Source organism: Cryptomeria japonica, chromosome 10 (genome assembly GCF_030272615.1).
Source record: "Cryptomeria japonica chromosome 10, Sugi_1.0, whole genome shotgun sequence".
Taxonomy (NCBI): Eukaryota; Viridiplantae; Streptophyta; class Pinopsida; order Cupressales; family Cupressaceae; genus Cryptomeria; species Cryptomeria japonica.
The window spans coordinates 478,543,173-478,562,514 of NC_081414.1; the positions used below are offsets into that span (position 1 = coordinate 478,543,173).

General features: G+C 35.8%; 1 pseudogene; it reads right to left on the minus strand.

Moving 5' to 3' along the window:
• LOC131039391 (cytochrome f-like) overlaps positions 1-19,342 on the minus strand; it is a 78,959-nt pseudogene that overhangs the window by 33,853 nt on the left and 25,764 nt on the right.

A 19,342-nucleotide genomic window follows, 5' to 3' on the forward strand; every position in this document is an offset into this window, starting at 1 on the left:
TGCCATGAGATCAAGAAAAATATTTCCTACCATCCTCCCCTTCCTCCGTTCATGCGACATGTCGTAGACAACTCTTTCTGCAACAATTAATCGCCACCTTGGCATTTGTACTTTCCAAATTTACTCGCCTTAATAGGTTGAGGACTGCACATTTTTTTAAATTAATACACTAAATTTATGTTGAACTTTTATATATATTTTTAAACTATTTTTTAAAATTATATATCATAAACATATTTTCAAAGAATTTTGTTAAACTTTAAATTAATATTTTAGATTTAATATTGAATGTTTTCTTTTTTATATTAAACTTTTACCTTTCAAATTGTATATCAAAATTTATATTTTTATTTAGTTATTTGTTTTATTCTAGAATCTAAGTTTCATGTTTTATACTATTTTTAATTTCAATTTTTTACAAATAATATTAACATTATATTTAATAGTTATCTCAAACTATTGTAGTTTGCACATCTTTAAAATTTAAATGTCTCTTATTATGGGACCGACGACATCTGACAACACTCAAGTTCTCAACAGGTATCATCGTCTGTCGGATGAGCAAAGATCAATGGCTTAGGGTGGATTTCGGCCCAAATGTGGGTAGTGAACACATTTGTGAGAACTTCGCTCGGAATTGAACATTGTAAATTTAATTAAATATAATTAAATCTATAGTCTATAGACTATAAATCTCTTTTTCAAGTGGAATTTTAAAATGATTAAATTGACTTTAAAAACAGACCCAAAAATAGACACGAGTATGGTGACGTGCCAGAAAAATGGCAGAAGTCATGGGACCCACTTCATCTGAAAACAGGTACCATCGACCCGACGACCGTTGGATGAACAAAGATCAATGACTTAGGGTGGATTTTGGCCCGAATGTGGGAAGTGAACACCTTTCTAAGAACTTCGCCCGGAATTGGACATTTTAAATTTAATTAAATATAATTAAGTCTATAAAGATTTTTTTCGGGTGAAGGTTTAAAATGATTAAATAGACTTAAAAATCAAACTCGAAAAGTGACACGTGTCCGAGTATGGTGACGTGCCAGAAAAATGGCAGAAGTCATGGGACCCACTACATCTGAAAATAGGTACCATCGACTGTTGGATGAACAAAGATCAATGGCTTAAGGTGGATTTCAGGGCGAATGTGGGAAGTGAACAGCTTTCTGAGAACTTTGCCCGAAAAAGTGACATGAGTATGGTGACGTGCCCAAAAACTGGCAGAAGTCATGGGACCCACGACAACTAACAACAGGTACCATCATCCATTGGATGAGCAAAGATCAACAGCTTAGGGTAGATTTCGGCCCGAATGTGGGAAGTGAACACATTTGGGAGAACTTCACCCAGAATTGAAACGTTTTAAATTTAATTAAATATAATTAAGTCTATAAAGCACTTTTTTGGGCGAAAGTTTAAAATTATTAAACAGACTTAAAAAATAGACCCGCAAAGTCACAACAGGTACCTTGGGGTCCCTCGTCTGTTGGATGAGCAAAGATCAATGGCTTAGGGTGGATTTTGGCCCGAATGTGGGAAGTGAACACATTTGGGAGAACTTCGCCCAGAATTGAACGTATTACATTTAATGTCCTCAAAATTTATACTGAAGTAGTGAATGTTTTGTCCTTCGGCATCAAATAGTTATTAATAATAATTAATAAAATTACAACATGATTCATAATGTCCTCGGAATTTATACTGAAGTAATGAATGTTTTGTCCTTCGACATCGAATAGTTATTAATAGTTATTAATAAAATTACAACATGATTCTAGATATTTTGCCCTTTAGGTTTTACTTTTCTACTTTTTAGATTTTTCAAAATAAGAGACTCGTAAATCATAATCGTCTTTCATTTCATAGACAAACCTGTAAATTGAGGGAGATTCAGAAATAGCTACTAGATTGAGGAATGCAAGTTGCAATAGAGAATGTCTGCGCCAATCTAGTGAAATAGAAATTCCAATTTTCGGGTAAAATCTAGAACACCTACATCCCACCTTTTTTGCTTTTGGTAATCTCGTGGTCCAATTTGAGGGTTAGCATTTTCAGGTTTTTATCTAGCATTATTTTGAATTATTAACAATAATAGTGATGGGGAAAACGGGAAGTAGTAGTTCAACAAGAAGCCAAGTGAAAAACAAAATGTACCTAACTGAACTGGTTAAAACACTAGGTTTCACTGATGAATACCATGATATTTATGACCCTTTTATCCATGGTGAAAAGCGTATCATAGATATTAGATATACATTGTCTAGTAAGGTGGTAGATGCATCCAGGGCAAAATTTACTATTTTCAACCCAATGTTAAAACAAAAAACAAATAAAATTGCATCGTGGGATGATGGATTGGGAAGCATGGTGTTACCTGAAGTATTCTCTTGCCCTGATTTTGTCATGGTCTGCGCTAAAAATTATGATGAAGATAAAAAATCAATTGTCAATAAAAATACAAAAGAGGAAATTCTATCCATAAACGAGGGAGAATTTTCTCGTTTGTTGAACCTAGGATTTGAAGCCCAAAACTCAAACATCCAAATTGACCTTGAAAAGCTAGCAGGGAATTATGAGAGTCTCGATCCAAGTCATAGAGATTCATTTATCAAATCTCTAACAAAGAGTGGTACTGGTATTGTGTTGGATCAGAATCATAAGCCTCTTTATGATTCTAACATTTTTGTTCCATGGGTTGGGGATACTATTTCCTTGCTGTCATTTTGCCTAGGATTGGAAAATGATAGGGAAGTGGGTGCAAGCCTGCTTGAAATGATTTATAATATCCATTGTGCAGGTCAGCCAGTAAGATATAATTTTATTGAGCACATTGTAAAATCCATGCAAAAACAATTACTAATGATCAAAAAAGGTTCCTGTAAGAGTTTTAGGTTCTCATCCTACTTGTGATATCTCCTTCTATCCAAGTATTGTGCAATATTCGAGACCAACAAGCTTCAAATTGTGAGCTATAAGATTGATGAGAAGATTGGGAAGAGAACAAAGTGTCCAATATATGATTGGACACCAAAGATAAGGATGCATGATAACAGAAAGAACTACAACCATTTTGTAGATTTATTTTTGGCACCAATGTATAATGAAATTACAAGCACTCCAATACCTAGGTTGCCTTTGTCTTGTAGATATTGCATTCAACTCGGAAGTCAAATAGAATTGGTTGACTGGTTCTTCATGAAAGAATTCACTATGTTAAGGTTTTACGGATCGGCAGTAAAACCATACAGATTTCCAATACATGTGACAGAGAGGGTATTTGCATTATAGTATGTACGGAAATTGGAGAGCATAGATAGGCACTTCCATGGTCAGCAAAAGAAGAGCATATTTCCTTCCTTTCCTTTCTCATGTGGAGGGTTCACATTTGAGAGAAAAGCATTCAATGTGGCACATGATTTTTTGACAGTTTTTAACTTTGGTGATAAGGGTCTCTGGCAGTATGATCCAATCAGAGTAGTTCAAGCAAGGCTTAAGAAAAATGGGAACTCTTCAACGTTATGTCAACATGAAAGTAAACCATTGCTAGAAAAGCTTAGAAACATGGAATCCTAGGATGAGGTTAAAAAAGAGATGGAGAAAATTGCAGCTGACAATAACATTTCAACAGAAGAAATTTCATCACAAATTATGGCATTGCAAATGCACACACAGAGGACAACAGAGGAGGGCCAGGGCATCCAAAATAGGAGGTCCTACAATTTCTACCTTAAATCTACTAATCCATCTAAGAAATCTATTCCCAAATCAATTTTGCACGAATGTAAAGAGAATTATTGGACTCAAACCAAAATAAATGATTTTTGGACTATGAGGAAGAATCTCGGTGAACCAAAGACAAGTACAAAATTTGAGAGCATCGACAAGGATGCAGAGTTTAGCAAATTGTGGGGTATGGAGCATGGCAGGACTGAAGATGATGAGCATGAGGTTTTCGTTGATCCCCCTCCAACAACTACTATAGTCCCGAAAATATTAGGTGGAGTCAATGAGTCCATGAAAGAAAAATATAGCAAAGGGGCAGACCTTGTGAAAAAAATGGTTTTTGAAGGTGGTGGTCTAGGTGCCAGAGGAGAGGGCATTTGGTATCCACTTCAGGTACAACTTCCATCACAGTCAAAATCAAAAGTTTATCTTAAACCAGTCATTGGACTTGATTCTTCAAATTCATCACAGATAGGTACTACTCATTACCCTCAGTGTCCACCTACATTTGTTTTAGGTTCAAATCCACAACCATCACCACATCATGGTATTCCCATTGGTGGTGAATCGAGTGCCACTGCCACTGGTGGGGAATCTAGGGATAGTATTCCTATTATTGTTCAGTCAAGTGCCAATGTGATTGGTGGGGTTGGCATAGGTACTACTACTGATACTAGTTGTCTTGGTGATGGACAAGGGCAACAACAAAATATCTCTTGCAAGAGGCCACTAGAGGTAGATACTCAATCTCATACTATTGAGAATCCTATATCAAGTGCCACTGACAATACAAATCAATCATTTGCAGCTTTAGATCACACACCTCAAAAGACTATGAAAACTACACATGAAAGTGTCAATGGGAGTGGGACAGCATCAAGAACTATTGTTGGTAATCCTGGTCAAGCATTAGTTAAAACCACAAGAATAAGTGGAACTGGAGCCTATGGTATTCCTATGTCACCTTTCAAACATTCGATTGCTTCAGCAAGCCCAAATTTTCAATTCTATGATTACTATGAAAAATATGAACACACAACAAAAGCAAATAAAGAAAAAAAGAGAGCATTTCATAGGGTTTTTGTGTCTGAAGTTTTAAACGAACAGCCTGCAAGGAACAGGGTATTTCCAACATATGACCCACAGAAAGATATGATGGAGTTCATGGTTGTTATGCCCCCGGCCCCATCTAAAGATAAAAATCCACCACACAGTCAGATAGATCACTCTCAATTTCAAGTTAGCACCCTCCAAATGGATTTTTCCAAAGTACATAATGTGGACAAAATTAGTGTGTCAAAAAGGACTAACGAAGTGGTCTACACTTCACTGCTAAAGGTGGAGAGAGAAAAAAATAAACTGGAGAAACAAATAGAAAAGTTACAGGCAAACCTGGAAAATGAAAAAATCAAGGAGGAAAGCAGCAAAAGCAAGTGCAATGATTTACAGAAAAGGATAAAAAAATCGGGCTCTGTAGTAGAAATTGCAAAGCAGGAGAAGATGGATGCAGAATTGAAGAACCTGACAAAAAAACTAGCTAAAAGCAATAAAAAAATTGTTGAGGAAAAAGCTAGTTTTCAAAAATTATACAAAAGTTATGAGTTTGTTGTCGCCGAAATGAGAAAATTACAGGACCTATTGGATCATGGGAAGGAAAAAGAAAAACATTTGCAAGAGGAAGTGGAGGAAGAAAGAAAAAAATGTGCACAAATGAAAGAAGACCTGCACAATGCAAATGATAAAATAAAAACTCTGGAGGATAGATTGAAAGATAATATGAAAAATACAACGAAGTATATACAAGAAAACATTTGGTGGAAAATAATGCAGAGGAGTGAGAAGTTGTGTGAATGGTTTCAATTGATTGAAAGTATGAGACTAATTTATATAAAAATCAAAGGGCACTATGAGAAGAGCACACATGTTTATTCAAAAGAGGATATGGCAAAAAAGATTCTGAAAGTAGTCTACAGTTCCAGTGACAGCTACTTGGCATCCAAGGGAATTAAGAGCTGCATTGATGCCACAGTTAAGACATCATCTATCATTCAAAAATTCCAGAAGCTAAGGGAAACAACAGAAGTTATGGAAAGTTATGGAAAAAAGATATTGAAGCTGCAAGAAAAGAAAAATAATTTGATTAAACTTCGTTTACCTAACCCTATTGACACATCAAATAAATTCATTGGAGAAGATGCTTTCAAAAAAAGCATGGAGATAAAAATGAAGTTTGATTTAGACTTGCTTCCAAAGGACACAACTCCCCAAAGCTTTTTGGAATTCATCCAACCATTTACAGCTCTAAATTCGGTATTGGATTAAACAGTGATGTCAAGTAAATCTAATAAATATGGAATGTTGACGGAGTTGGAGTTGACTTTCCATAGTTTACAAAATGTTGACCTTCCATCAGATGAAGAGTGGAGCACCCTACAAAAACTGGCATAGAATTCTTAAGAATCATAGTATGTATTGCCCAATTTTCTTCTTTTACTCTTAATTTCAAGGTTTTATGTTTTTTTTGTTTGTTATTTTGCTAATCCAGCCTATGAATCTATCGCTATTGATATTTTGCTAATCTAGCCTATGGATCTATTTTATGAATAGGAAAAAAATAGCACTCACTATTGCTATTTTGCTAATCCAGCCTATGAATCTATGATGCACAGTGCAAAACTTCAGCCAGTAAATTTGTATTCTCAAATTCTCCCTTGCTTTAACATTTATGCATTTCTCTATTTCTGATTAGTAGGTTTTAGGCACTTCTATTATCTATGTTTAATTTGTCATGACTCATGGCATGAATTAATATTTAATTTTGAACTCTGTTTTTTGAACACAAGACATCAAACATGTAGCAGATGTTAAATTGTTAATACGGCCTGTGATGGCCATATAAATCTGTGTTGAGTTTGTGATTTTGATATTCAATCTTCACATGTTGCACACTTGCAATTCGACCTGAAGCTTTTGTTGCTCCCTTGTTTCTATAAAAGGGAATTCAGGGTCATTTGCAAAGGGTTCTTAAACTTTGTATTCACTTTTGCATGGACATTGGAGAATCACACAGGAGCTGTTGTTGCTCTCTTGTTTCTATAAAAGGGAATTCGGGGTCATTTGCAAAGGGTTCTTAAACTTTGTATTCATTTTTACAATTTGCATGGAGAATCACACAGATTGGTGTATTACTATTGAATGAATTGTATTGTATGGCTATATTTTAAAAGAATTAATGAAAATCTAAGTTCTCGACATGTGTATTACTATTGAATGAATTGTATCATATGGTTCTGAAATGTATCACACAGATTTGAGACTCAAACATGTATAAATAAACAATAAACATCTACGTATCAATAAACACATTATGGTTTTTTTTATTATGCTATTTTAAATCTGGAAAAAGAAAGTTGAAAAATACAATTACAAATCAATATTAAATTCTAAATGCAAAAAGTAATATGATTTTGTAATATGAATGTGATAACTCAATGATGAACCACTAGTACCAAACCGATACTGAGAGGGGGGGGTGAATTAGTACAAACACCAATACAGTCCAAAACCAGTTTGACAGCAAATACTCCAAATGACTGACAAACAGGGAAACCGGTAAAATAGAGTGCAACCGGTAACATCCAGTACAGCTCAATCAGTCATGAACCAGTCACTCAATAAGCTTTCCTCTTAGCTCAATACTATAGTATCATTATATTCTCATTCATAAACAAGTAAACTTAACCATCAGATCTTCACAATAGTGAGCTCAATATGTTTTATAGACAGGCATAAAACATAGAACCTTCATGTGCTTAACAGGTAAAACAAAGCATCACAAGACAAAAGCATTTCACATGACACACATATTTTTCACGTGGAAACCCAACTAGGAAAAACCACGGTGGGGATGAATACCCACAAGATGCTTTTTGAACTCTTTAGAAGTCTGCTCTATTAGGAGCCTTGTCCGGTTGAGGACATTACAATAGGTTCTGGTAGGAACCGATCCTGTTAGGGATCACCCAGTTAAGGGATACCCGGTTAAGGGTTAAACCCGATAGGGTCACCTTGTTAGAGGATTTCAAGAACTCAATAGCTGAAAGGATCTCCTAAGCTTCTCTAGCTTCTCAGAACTCATTAGCCTCGAGTTACCCGGTTAAGGGATTTGAATCAAGTTGGTTAAGACCACCCGATTTAAGGGATTTTGAATCAAGCCAGTTAAGGCTACCCTGTTAGGGGATTTTACAACTGTTGAAGTGGTTAGAGATCAACAGGTATTACAATGATCTATTAATAGCACTCAATGCTAATGCAGATCCATTTAGGCTCCTCTTTTCCTTCTGCACATTCACTTTGCAGGTATCTCTTCTCTGCTTTGGTCTGGCAAGAATCATGTATCACTTCCCTTGGATACACACTCACAACTTTTGCCAACAACCTTAGAAAGAAACACAACATCGACCTTATAGGAAACATACAGGTCGATAGCAAAAACCCTAAACCCTAAACCTATTAGGTTAAGCAATTCAAGTGGTTCAATCTTGACCGTTGAATCATACTGCATTAAATGCAACAATCTTGAATCGATCTCAAGACATTATCCATCGTCCATTATCCACCGATTTCTTGGCGGCTGATAACTCATCACGTGTTATCACCGTTTGACAGACTTTGCACATTCCTGAGGTAGACAGGAATAGTCTTCTTCATGCAAGATCCTTCACGCGCACAGAGCTTATGTGGCAACACGATCTATCCTCCATCATACTGCTAACTCATCACACAAAGATCACCGATTGAGTCACACAGACTTGAGGTACTCCAACTGGAAACCTCGAAGTGGAAGCTACCTACCAACCGGTAGTCATACAATGCTTCCATGTGTCGGTTCCCATAACTACATGCCAGTTCACCTTGAACAAATATGCCGCTTCACTTTGGCATATAAACTGGTTCATACATATGCCGGTTCCTCTCTCTATTCACCTATCACATGTGTCGGTTCACACCATGTCTCATATTGACATCAATGACAACATACAATATCATTATGTCTTCATGTCGGTTCACATAATGCCAATAGAGTGATGAGATACAGTAATAAGATTAATAAATACCAATCTCTTACAGTTGCCATTCATCCTCATCAAATTCAGAGCTTTCTTGATTCTTGTTTGTAGTTTGAGTTTCTTCACTCAGAGTCTGCATACCTTTTTCGAACTGCATCTCAATGCTACCAGTAGGTGATAGTCCAGTACATGGGGCAATAGTCCCACTGGCACTTTGGTTTGAAGTGTTGCCCAAACCTCTTCTTTCACATTTGGACCTCCAAATTTGCAATGCCCTATCATAAGGAAAAGTGTGGACATCATACCTAGATGTATAGAACCTCAAGGAATTTTCCAAATTTTTTTCTAGTTTGTTTCTTAGCTTTGATTTTAAGAACCCCAAAGCACTGAAACTCTCTCATCTTCCACCGAACCCAATATCATGGTAAGACATAAATCAGCAAGCTTCACATATTCTGGCATTGAATCACGCAATGTTTTGTTCTTAGCTACAGTTTTCCAAAGCCTTGTTACTGATCCCTCTTCATGGGGGTTCTCCATTTTGGCATATTGTTCTCTCATAGTGTATGCAAAATGAGATGATTTCTCTCAAAGATGAGTTTCATCTAATATTCTATTTATAGTTACTCCATTCAATTCTTTGGATATGCAGAATTGTTTTATCAAAGTCAATAGCTTTCTTCAAAAATTGGATGCACTATTGAGGTTCCAATAATGAGGAAACATGATAGACATGGCTTCGAGTAGGTTGTCAGGAGGGAATCTGCTTCTAATTTGTGAGGAAAGATCATACGCAATTTTCTTCACAGAAGTAGTTACAGTCTCAACAATCTTCTTGAAATCTTCCCTTGTAACTCTTTCTAGTTGCTTCCTCGGGTGCTTTCTTGATTCCTTGAGGTCGACCATGGCATAGAAGTGCATTGGTATCTCAACTCCCCATACATTGGCACATACCTCCCCGTCTGCACCGATTTGTAAAAAGTTATCAGGATTGTTCAAATCTATGAGTTCCCGCCACTTAACAAATTTTTCATCAGATAGTGTTGGTTTATTTCAATAGAGATTTTCGAGGGTCATGCATGTCACCTTACGTAGTGTAGCATATTCTGCAATATACAGAGCTCTTTTTTGGGCAGCCTTCATAATATTCCTCATTTCCTCTAGCATGGGCAAAAGAGCTGCTAAAGTTAAGAGTGTCTCTAAATTACTTAACCTACTAAGAAGTTCAAGAAATTTTGGTTGATCTGATTCGTCGTGAGTTGTGTGAAATAGTCCAATCAAAGATAGATATTCTAGAAACACTCAATGCGTTGGACCATCAAAGAGATCCATCTGGTATCATTATTCTTGAGAAGCTTGTTCCCATCAGTTATTCCATCACCAAAGTGTTGAAATTCCATAAATCGCTTGGGACTTCGATAGAAGTGTGAGTAGAGCTCTCTGATTAAAATTTCAATCTTTTTAACCGAAGGAAACTTGCTCACAATTCCAAAAGCTAGATTCATTATGTGAGCCATGTAGTGAATTGCAGTAATGTACAGTGCAAATCAAGTTTCAATCTTTGTACAAAGACCGTTCCTATGACCTTGCATTACTGAAGCTCCATCTGCTCCAACACAAACCAATTTTTTGGCTACCGTCATGTCATCCATACCTCCATATTCAATTAAACTTCTCTTTACTAGTTGAAATAAATTTTTCGTTGTCGCATTCTCCTTCATTTTAGCAACAGATAGTAGATGAGGTTGGTGGGTATGAGTCTCTATAGTATAAACATGCATGCATACCCATGAAGTATTGTCTACTGTTGTAACTTCGTCTAAAGAAAATGCAATAAAGTTTGACTCTCTTATTTTTTCCTTTACATCTTCTTTTTCAACCTCAGCAAGACAACTTGCCCATTCCCATCCAATGTTTACTGACCAATGTCTATTAGGATAGTTAGGAACTTTCAAAAAGTGTAACAAACCACTAATTGATGGGAAATATGTCATAGCACACCCTCTGCTCAAAATATTAAAAACAACGCTTAACTAAACAGCTTTTCCCAGTTATTTTATTTGCATTGCTTTTCCAAAAATAGATTCCATAGAACCTTTAACTTCAGCAAGCTTCATCTGTATTTTCTCATGAAAATAATACTCTTCGGCATTCCTCACATGCTTACATTCCTCCTTTGTTTTTCATCTTATCATTGATTTTTCAACCCCGTCTATCGTTTATTTTTCATAAACTTTACCCATATGCTTTTCTATGGTGTCAAATTTTAGCTGCAACCTAATTTCCTTGTTATGTTTCCAAGTGCAAATCTTACACCTGCATTCTATTGGAGGCTCACCTTCGATTGGATTCTCCACTGGTTCAATGAATGGATACTTTGATGCCCAATTAATTTGAAAATTCCTCGCTGACATATCCCACTCCCGATCCTTTTTTGATTGTGGTTCACCCTTTTTTGATATGTCTTTTCTTTTCCCCTTCTGTGCATTATCATCAATGGCATTATCACCCAAGTCGATTATTTCATTCCAGCTAACTTGGGTATCTACTAGATAATCTTCTTCAAGATCATCCTGATCTGAGATATCAGGTTCGCCGTCGTCTTCAACATGCGGTGCAGGTGGAGAATTTTGTACTTGTACTTGTGATGATGTACCTTCCTAATTTTCACCATAATCTTTTCCAATGCCAAAGTACAAAGACAACATTCTGCTTTTTGTTGGCCTCTCCAGGCCTTCCCCACATTCAGGTTTCCTACCCCTCTTCCTGTTCGACATCTCCAACGAAATAAAGGTTGCCAAAAAAATATCAATTTGTTGAAGAAGCAATAATAGACTATAATGTATAATATACCACTTCAAAAATATGATCGCTCAACTTTAGGCTTTAGGTCACTAGCAGTCACCAATGCAGTCAACAACAATGATTTTCCTTGGTCTGAAACTTCGCTATTGATCAAAATTCAGAGCCTAGAACCCACCAGATTGTGTTGAGATAGATCTGATCTTTGCATGTATTTATACCAATCCTTATATGGCGAATTCTGGAGGAATTTTATATGGTATACAAATATTTGGCGAATCTCGCGTAACTATAACACAACTTATGTAATTTTCGAGGCGATTATAGGTCATCCAAATACGACATGTAATTTTTGAGGTGATTATAGGTTGTCCAAATAATAGGCGAATACAATATAGTTGGTGAACATTGGGGTGAATGGAGACACGCGTCGGAAAGATGTTGGGTGAATTAGGTCCCCCTGGCTAACAAATCTTCACATGCCTATAGGCGAATTAAGGTCATCTATTAAGGCAACCTCGGAGAGTGTAGGCAAAAAAAAAAAATTTACCGTGTGTCCACCATATATTGTATTGGTGAAATCATCGCATAGAAACATTTAATTGCATAAAACATATGGCGATCAGGCCATGACTTTGATAGAAATTGATAATGTTCTGGTGACATGGCCACCCCCAGTCGGTACAAAATATTCGCCATTTCTGACATGGCCGATGTGAAAAATTTGCCATTGGCCAATATTCGCCACTAAAGTAAACTCTGGACAAAACCATATCAACATATCCAAAATACCAACAGATCTTGTGTTGAGACTTTAAGATATTTCTTGATATGGTCTTGTGTATCTTCACTTCATATGGTTTGTGATTTGGTGCTCCGCAAGTTATCTTTCTTTGTGACAATTGTTGTTTGGTTGTGTTCTTAAGCTTTCGGACATTAACAGATGAATATTTGATAAGTGGTGTTGGTGCAGCAATTTTTATGATTCTAATGTTCTTGTTGGTGTTTCATAGTCGTGTCCTATTTGTTTTGATTATCTGCATTGATTGTTGTGCGAGTTTCTAGTGACTTTGATGAATCGATGGTTTTTGTATTATGCGGTATCTCTAGTGGTGTAACGTGTTGCTATCGATCTTGGCATGATTTTCGGTGAAGTTGTATTTTTGAGAATTTGAATTAGGTCCATGTTATGTCATGTAAACTATTATATTGGTCTGATGGTTGATCTTTGTATCTTGTGATGTAATTTTGTAATTGAGGGTTGAGGATTTATCCAACCTTGTTATCAAGGTTGATAAATTGTATATATAGGTGATATATTCATGTAATTTGTGTGTCATGGTTGTGTCTGTATTATCAAAGAGTGGTGTATGTGCAAACAAGTGGTATATCCTTTGGCATTATGATTGAGGAGAGATTGGTGTTGCATAAAAGACATTTGTTCTTAGCCAGAACTATAATCAGGCATTCGGGGATGCTATTCTTTCAATTCATTTCTTCTAGATTGTAGTCTGAATCTTGTTGTAATTTAGTGAGACTTCCCTGAGGGTTGTAGCCTTCTAGGCCATTATCTTTTGAGTAGTGAGCTCTAGGTAATGTGCCTGAATGCATGTGCATTCCCCATTGTAATATGTTCACATACTACTACAGAGTATCATCTTACTGTGGGTAGGTTCCCACCATGGTTTTTCCCTTAACCGGGTTTTCCATGTCAAAATATTGTTGTTGTGTATTGTGATGTTAGTTTTCTTATCTTTATTATTGTTGCAATTTATCAGATCTATTTTTGTAGTTAAGATTGTAAATCTAGTGAAGACTGATTCACCCCCCCCCCCCCCCTTCTTAGTTTTCCCTCCTATTTGCTGCTAACAATATCCACTTTACTAGGTGACCCGAGTCCATGTACACCTCCTTAATAAATAATTCCTCAAACATAAAATGGTTAGCCGTGGGAAATCACTATCCCAAATGTAGGTCCACTCCTGGACTAGTAGCCATTTTTTTATAGCCCTGCATCCTTAATCTAAGAGGAGGTTTCCACACATGAGTGCATGCATACAATATAATATGGCACAACATATAATACCACTTGAAATGAACAATAAAATTATCCTTATTCACGTCTGCTAGGGCCTTGTTGATAGCCTACTCCAATAATGAGGCTTAATCAAAATGCCTATTCCCTTCCCAAATTTGAACATCCTCTATCAACACCATTATGTTCAAAGGCATGTTCACCTTAGAATCAACTCCAAGCACTTGGCACAAAGAAAAATAAGTGTTCTAAAAGTAGTCCTATAAAATACCATAGTTGAATGGCTCCTTGTCACATCTGTAAATATCACCAATTTATCATTTACCTTTGACTTGTGGATTGGGAGCCACTTAACTCTATAATTGTATTCTAATCTATGGTACTCCCTAAGAAATTTTCCCATGCCAAATTAGCATCTTAGCATTTAAATCTAGGTTGAAAACCTTGTAGATGTATTCTATTGTCATCTTTACAATTACCTTTGCATCACCAGTGAAAATTATCTTCTTCTCTAGGATATAATTTTTAGCTAGTGCTCTTATCAAATTAAAATTTATAAACACATTGGACACAACCAGCCTTCAAAGCTCTAATCTACAAGGATTATAGATAGGTACCTTCCTCACACATTTTTTGAAATAGTATTTGAATATTGCATATTCATTAATAGGGAGTATGGTTCATTTATATGCCTCTTGAATGTCTGTAATGCTATTAGACTCCATACTTTAGCCTTTTTTATGGTGGGATGTCTGATATAAACTAGGAAATTGGGTAATCGATTCATATGAAAGTCCTCTTTTCTCTCCTTTTTCTTTTCCCTCTGATCTGTCGGCCATATTTGTGACTAGGGTTGAATAAATTTTCATTCTTCTAGGATTTTTTTAGAGAACCCTAGGGTTTTGTTTCCAATTGACTAATTTTACCAATAATTGCAACTAAATTAGGTTATTAGTTTATATATACTAGTAATTCCCTTCAACTTGGACTATATATTACTAAGAAACCCTAATTAATTTATTAGAATACAATAAGAGGACATTGGTTTCAATGGTAGCAAAATTCTAAGCAGCTTTCTTGAAAACTTTGTTTGATTGCAAGAACCCAGAAATTTCTTCTTTATGCACTCACACCAGCTCTATAATTGTGTTTTCACATTTGAATTATGGTCAAAAAACTTTAAAAAATCAATTAAAATCTTGCAATGGTGCAATTAATGCAATAAGTCTGAAACAAGCCTTCTCTTAGTGGATCATTGGTAATTTTAAATGTCATTTGTTGATTCAATGTGATCTAGGCTATTGAATAGATTTAAATCTCCTTTTACGAAAAAGGAAACACCCCTTTTGATTTGGAAATCTTAAAATTTTGCTCACACTCCTCTTCGTAGGAGCCTTTGGAGTGTACCAGTGATGGCATAAGCTTCAGCAAAATTCACTGACTTGGCTTCATATTCTAACATGGAGAAATATCTCTACCTTGATGGGACATAAAAATATCCTAGTGAAGATTCAACTTCCAACCCATGGGGCTCATTAGAAGCTTAGTCAACTACATGACTTTCCACAAAATCTCTTTATCTAACGCCTTTGCCACATGTGTTTTCGCTAACTTGTGAGGAACACAAAAGTGTCTCAACAAAAAAAGAAACTTTGGCAAAATATATTTGTTGTCACAAATGCCTGACAAGTCATCTTTCATGGATTTTCAAGAACTATTGAATCACTCTGGTGAATGTTTAAGTTCACACAAAATAACATTTCCCCTTTGGTCTTTTGACCACGTAAGCATCTTTGCAATCCCACCAAGACTCGTAGAATGTTCTAGTGAAGGAACAACTTCCTATGAAATAATTATTGAACCAAACTCACATTCGTGTAATACTTAGTATGATTGTTGGGAATATGTGATAGGTTTCAAAAAAATGATGACTTGGACCATTTTTTCCTTCACAAGCTCACTGGAGCTTGGAAGATGTCTCAACAATGAAGAGAGCTCCCACAAAATGTACTTGATCCTAGAGTCTCCAGCCACCTAAGCCTTTTCACAACTTTGTTGAGACCTTAGGGAATTCTTAGTGAAGGATTATGTTTAAATAAAAATAAATGACTCGGCTAAAGAGTCCCACCCCTCAAGATACTTAAGTGATTAATTAAAAATCCTAAAAATACATGTGAAAACTTGAACACGTAACAACTAGGTAAAAGAGGGGGCCAACCTAAGGGGCCATGAATACTTTGACATTTGAATACAAAACATAGGGACTTTAGGAAATATGAAATTGTCTTGGATAATAGGCAATGCTAGGGTTAAGTGACCCTTCACATCAAGGTATTAATACCCTCAAATTGTGGCTTATGTTACCAGACACAAAGAATAACTAGTCAACGTGAAATTAGAATATAAGGTCAATCATAAATCAAGGGTTCAGGGTTTAAGAAATGAGGAAAGAATTAACCCTAGTAAACATGAAAGTGTAAAAAAAAATGAAGGCCCCAAATAGGAACAATGTGTTGGCATTGAGTTGTCATTGATGTCAACCGGTATTGTAGACTATCTATAAAGGTATGTCACCCGGTATAAAGAAGATTCAACTGGTATAAGGAAGATTAACATGAAGTCTTGTCAATTGGTATGGTGGAAGACAAGTAGGAATTGAGACTATCAGTGACTTCACTGGTATGAGGTGAGATGCATGTACGTGTTAGCATGTTGAGTGATAACCGGTAGAGCATAAATTGGTTTGAAGGATGGTTGTCTTCTTGTGATGAAGAGGCAAAATGTTAAAATGATCACAAACCACCGGAGGTGAAGATGTGCTACCGGTATAGTGTGCACTATCGGTTAGCCGAAAGAGAAAGTCTCACCTATAAGGGCTTGTGCCAATATGAGTTTGTTGAATACTCAAACATAAACTGACCTTGTGTTGGTGAGCTGATTGTATGACCAATGTGATGCCATGTGGAGCTGAGGTGGCAAGCATGCAGAGGACGGTGAAGTTTCCATCGACGTGGTTGTTCAAACAGTTAGTCGATATTAATAAAATAACCACAAATCATGGGATGATAACTGATTGATACGGCTCGAGGAAGAAAGAGTGATAGAGAAAGATCAGGGAGTTGTTGGTGCTTGGATCAAAGCAAAGAAATCAGACTATAAGAGCACCTCGAGAAGGAAACAGCTAGGTCATAAATGAGTCGATAGATTTCAAGGCCGAAAATCATGATCGGGATTTCTATCTTTAGCAAATATGCATTGGATAATGGAAAATGCGTACATATGCATTCTTCAAATACAGGTGATTGATCCAAGACAGATTGGAACCCTAATCTCTCTTAGTTTGAATTGATTCTTGCCAAGAAAGCTCAAGTTTAAATATGATGACTTGATACTGAGATTGTCACTGTTGCAGAGTGAAGGCATGTGTGAAATTGTTGTCTGAGAGCCGAAGAGATAAATACTTGAAGTGTTTATGAGTGAATACTATATCGATAAGGAGAAGTAGGGTAAACCAGTGTAAGGAACAAACCAGTGGAGTGAGCATAGAACACAGAGGTGACAAACCAGCAAAAGTTGTGCCTGATAAAGAGTGATCAAGTGTGAGTTTTAGAAGTAAAGACATTGTGTGAGGGGACTTAGCAAAGTTATCAACAAATCAAAGTTTCAGAGTGGATGGAGAGAACATAGATCTATAAGGTTGAAACCGACATAACAGAATATTGTAAGGTTGCAAAACTTCTTTTGCAACAGAGATCTCATTTTGTATTTATAATCTTTATATTGCTTTTCACTAAGTTGGAGCTTAGTGCAGGGGTTGGAGCTCCATTAGGTTGTATCCTATAAATTATGCAGGGGTTTGTGCTCCTTTGAGTTGGTGCTCATAAATCAAGGGTTGGTGCTCCTTGGGTTGGTGCCTTAAAATTCTAATCAAAACTTTTACATTGTGAGACTGGATTAGAGAAGAAGATCTCCATCAGCTATTCTCACCGAGGTTTTTCCCACATTGGGTTTTCCTCGTATATCTGGTGTTGTGTGATGCATTTTTGTGCATGTGTTAAGTTAAAGTTTTTATCAAATCCTTTCACACACCTGGTTTGTACTATTTAGGCTACCGGTTAGCACTCGGTTTGTTTTATACATATTACTAGCATCTCCCTGTCGAAGAAAAAGTGTTTAAATCACTGATTCATCCCCTCTCAGTGATCCATTGTGTCCAACACAATGACTAATTTCTATAATTATTGGTTTTAGGAGGTGAGATTTTGAATTTTAAATTTAACGGATGTGGTTGTGTAGTGAGATCTAGTACAAGGAAATGATCATATGGGCTACATGTTTGATGTAATTTAGACTAATCAATATTATATGCAACATGAGATTGGATTAATTCTAACTAAAACAAAAAAGAGAATGATTTTAAATAATATTTGAATACTAAAGTTATTTTATATGGCCACGTCAACTTCTTAAAAATTAATGACATAGGGATGACTTTCTTCTACATTACATGCCTTTGCATAGTGCTACATGTAAGTTTTGCACTATCTTCTTCCCTGGTCTTTGGTTTGTTCAACAATATTGTGTGATTTTCATTTTCTTTCTTATTCTTCTTTGTTTTTTTTAATGGATTTTATCTCCTTTTTGTTTAATGTTATTGGATTTGCATTTCAGGAAATTTGAGTTTTAGAAGGTTTCACGGTTGATCTTCATGATCCTACTAAGGTTTATTTAAACAAGATATGCTTGGTGTATGTGTCAATCATTCCATACATTAAACTAATGCAACAAACATTATTGTATATATTGATTAGAGGCAACAATTTTTTCTTTAAAAAAATAATAATAATGTAAAAATCAATGGATACCTTCCTCAATGCAAGGAATTTCCTACAATTTTATTAATATAAACTCTCTATCTATAAGCTTTAGTTATTTTCTAGAGAATTGTTCTCATAAATAAGTGCATGGGGGTTAGATTAAATTAATGTATACTACATGAATGGGCAAATAGGTCTTGGTTCATCAAAGGAGAGATGGAGATTACCTTAGTTGGCAATGAACACTTTCTTTTCTTTAAAAATATTGGTGACTATGTTCAAGTTTTTTAAGGAGGTCATTATTCTTTGAAGCATGTTGAACTTTTCATGAAACCCTAACATCTATATTTTATTACGATAGTGGAAATTCCTATTTAAAGCCCTATTTTGGATCCATTTATTTGTTTTACCACTATTTTTTTGGAAAGATGAGTACTTAAATTTTTTGGGTGATTATTTGGGTACTTATTTAGGTACCTCACAAATTATCGAGGAAAAAATATACTTATGTTTATATTAGAGTTGGACATGTTCTAAATAATCTCTTGCTAGAGGTTCTTAATGTTTAGGTGGGAGATCTTTTTTGGCATCAAATCCTTGATTATGAAACCATTCCTTTCATATGTAGCGAATTTCATCATTATGGAAATATTTTTTAGGATTTTCCACAACTTAAATTAGATGATTCTTAAGAGAAGGTGCCACAAGACGATAAAAAGGATATATAATTGATTCAATGACATGATCAAGGGTCTAGTGGTAGTCCCTATAATACCAATGGATTTACCATGCTTCATAAGAAAGATACATTTTGACCTCCTTCACACCTAGAGGAGATGAAGCTACTCCTCAAAACAAAAATAAGTTTGATACTCTAGGAGAAG